Source organism: Zeugodacus cucurbitae, chromosome 3, assembly GCF_028554725.1.
Source record: "Zeugodacus cucurbitae isolate PBARC_wt_2022May chromosome 3, idZeuCucr1.2, whole genome shotgun sequence".
Lineage (NCBI taxonomy): Eukaryota > Metazoa > Arthropoda > Insecta > Diptera > Tephritidae > Zeugodacus > Zeugodacus cucurbitae.
In genome coordinates this window covers 76,268,219-76,271,644 of record NC_071668.1, presented here as the reverse complement: position 1 = coordinate 76,271,644, position 3,426 = coordinate 76,268,219, and the positions used below count along the sequence as shown (strand labels likewise).

The 3,426-nt window shown below is 34.2% G+C and overlaps 1 protein-coding gene across 2 annotated transcripts in view; it reads left to right on the top strand.

The window, feature by feature from the left end:
- Positions 1-603: 603 nt before the first annotated feature.
- The window catches only part of LOC105212091 (uncharacterized), a 91,862-nt gene continuing 89,039 nt past the window's right edge, over positions 604-3,426 (top strand). For both annotated transcript variants that reach the window (XM_011183862.3, XM_054227873.1), the window contains exon 1: positions 604-2,074. The gene's annotated coding sequence lies outside the window, so the exon portion shown is untranslated. The remainder of the gene's footprint in view (positions 2,075-3,426) is intronic.

Sequence of the window (3,426 nt, the reverse complement as noted above, 5' to 3'; positions counted from 1 at the left end):
CGCAAATGCTTAAAAATTCCCCTTGAGCAGCAGAAAGTGGTTCCCCAAAAGTGTCTTATTGAACAACAGAGAATAAGCAGCAATTTAGTCAAAAGAAACTACGCGCTCCAACACAAGAGAATAAGACAAACGCTCTCCTGCCGTGCTCTCGTAAATAACGAAACTTTTTTCACGCGCAAATGCACACGAACATATGGTAAGACACTTACAAGCAAAGGCAAACAAACGAAATGCATTTGCAGGTAAAACTGAGACGCAGAGAGCGAGTCCAATTGAGCGACAGAGCGCGCTTCGCTTACGAGGCATACGGCACACACAGGTGAGATATCTTGCGAGCAGCTAAGTTCACAATTGGATGTGTGTGTATGCGTGTAGCTGTGTCTTGTTGTGCATCGCATGCTGCTGCTTGAAGATACTCGTAGCAGCACAACAATAAAAAACAATCAGAAAATAGTGTAGCACTCAAGACAGCTGGCTGGTAAGAAATTCAATGCGCTGCAAGGCAAGTCGTGCTTGGGTGTTTGTGTGTGTGTTTGCTGTGAGAGCGCACCTTTTCACAAAGTTAATTGTGTGTGTGTGCTTCGGTCTTCAGTTCAACTTTGTGCGAGACATTTCAGTTCTTCGACGACTGTCGGTCGAGTTGGTAAGAAGATACGGAAGAAAAGTAACCGGGTAGATGCTTGAGCATGAAATGCCAAACATTTAAGTGACTTTGAAAAACGTTATGTGTCTAAAGCAGACGAAGACGGTGTGTGCGCGTGTGTGTGCAGCAGAAGAATTGCTTGCTAAAATGACAAGAAATTGTATGAGAAAAAATTGATTTTGAGAAATTGGAAAATAAATGCTTTTGAAGTATAAATGTAATTGGAAAATTATATTTTTTAAAGAAAAATTAATAAAACTGTGTGAAAATTTACGAAAGCATAAAACTAAAAAAAATCAAAATATTGCCAGAAATCGTGAAAAAACGTAATAAATCACAGTTTAACACACGCGTTTTTTTTGGTGTGCACATTTTGTTTTTGTAAATATTTCGAATATTTTGAAATTGTTGTCTAACGCAAAGTGGTGAAACAACCAAGCGAAGCAACAACAACAAAAAAGTAACGACAATCAAACAAAATCGTTTAAATTTGTGAATGCCAAACAAATGCAAATGCAAATACACTAAAGAAATAAAATTAAAGTAAAACAACAACAACAACAGTAAAATACTAAGGCATTCAAACGAGTTTCCTTTTGGTACAACTTTAACGCGAGACTGACTGTGTCTTTGACGCGCCCGCTGCCCCTTTAAACACTCATATATGTGTGTATGTATGTGTGTGTGTAGCAGACAGCAGTAACAACAACAACAACAACAACAACAGCAAACGCCAGAAACCACTTTTTTGCGTGCACAATTCGCCTGCTGCATTTCCTTCTTGAAACCACCAAACAGCCGTCCCTCTGCGACTGCTTCTTCTTCTTCAACGCGCAGCTGCAGTGCGCCGCACGTTTTTGTCTTTGTTTCGCGTGTATTTGGTTTATTATTGGCCATAAAAATCGTTAAAATACACACACACACGCGCCTATATTAAGAGACTGCGCGACTGTGGCAACAACACCAAAAACAACAATAATACTAAACGCTTGTAAAGTGTTGAAAAAAGGCAGCAAAGTAAAAATAAAGTAACAACAAAAACCTGTGCAATTGTCGGCGTTTAAAGTGCGAAAAAAGTACGAAAGTCGGAAAAAGCCGTTACGTGAAAAATTCTAGATATTCTGTGTGCTTAGCAGAAAAAAGAAAGCTAGCCAGCAAATTGAATAACAAAGTTTCGTACGCATAATCTTAAACTCGTAAAGTGTCTGTCTCGACAGTGGGCGAGTTCGTGCGTCCAAACTGCATTTCGTGTGTGAAATTTAAAGAAAGCTCCTCCACTGCTCTGTGTTAATCGGTGACTAAGTTTGTGCGAAAATTTTGCGAAATCATCAACTGTGTGTGCAACAAAACGTGGTTGGGATTTTTTTCGTTGATCGTTGAGTCAACAGCAGCTGACCGCGGAAGGAACGCGATTTCGGAAGTTTTAAAAAGGTAAGTTTTCGGAAAAAGTTTTTATTAAATATGTTGCTATGGTTTTCGGTTAGTTGTTATAGCGCTGAAAATAAAGTGTTTAAAATATAGCATGAAGCTTCTCTAGACCCTTAACCACATAGTGTGTTAATACCTTAGTGAGTCATATTTTATGCTTTCTGAATTCGTCATTTTTGTGTAATTGAAATTTTAAGAAGAAGTTAAAACATTTAAAAAATTACAAAATAATAATAGTAATAATAAGTGTTCATCATATATCAGTTCAAGTGGTCTTTCTTTATTTTTCTCATCAATAATCACGGACTGGAAAAGTGTTTTCCAAAAAATGAAACGAAACGAAAATGGAGAAAAAATATATTTATAAGGTTTTATTATAGCAGCTTAACTCGAAAATGTGTTAGGTGTAATTTCTAGACATTTTTGAAACAATTAAGTTTTAAATTGAGTATTCGAATTTGTTGTTCACACACACTCAATTAAGCTCGCAATTAATGCTGTCAACTCAATTATTTTTATATATGAAAGTGTGAAATCTTTGTGATAAATTTGAATGAAAATGTTTATTCAATAAGAATTTTGAATGGCAAATGCTGAACCTTACCAACCACTACAATCAAAATTCATTAATAATGAAGTAGAAGAAAGACTGTATTCAATCAAAAACAATTGAAAGCAGAATATAGACGCTTTCAGATTCTAAAAAGTAAAGAAAAGGATTACAAAGAAACAATTTTGAACGCTTAAGTTTTAAGTTGAGTATTCCAATTTGTTGTTCACACACACTCAATTAAGCTCGCAATTAATGCCGCCAACTTAATTTTTTTTTTTTTTAATTTTTGAAAATGTGAAATCTTTGTGAGAAATGTGAATGAAAATGTTTATTCAATAAGATTTTTGAATGGAAAATACAGAATCTTGCCAATCACTACAATCAAAATTATTTAATAATGAAGAAGAAGAAAGACTGTATTCAATCAAAAACAATTGAAAGCACAATATAGACGCTTTCAGATTCTAAAAAAGAAAATAAAAGGATTACAAAGAAAATTTTATACTAATTAAGTGCAAATTGTCAATTAACTAATTGCTTAGTTAATCGAATCACAATTAAACATTTTCTAGTGCACGATTTCATTATATTAGTTGTTTAAATTCGCATTTGCAAATATTATTTTATATTAATTGACTATCAATTAAGTGCTAATTGTCAATTAACTAATTGCATAATTAATTGGATACCAATAAAAAAAATTTAAAGAAAATTTTGTAATAATTTAGTGTCAATGAAGTACTAATTGTCGATTAACTAATTGCACACTTTGACTAAATTAAGTCTTTTAACTCGCACACGA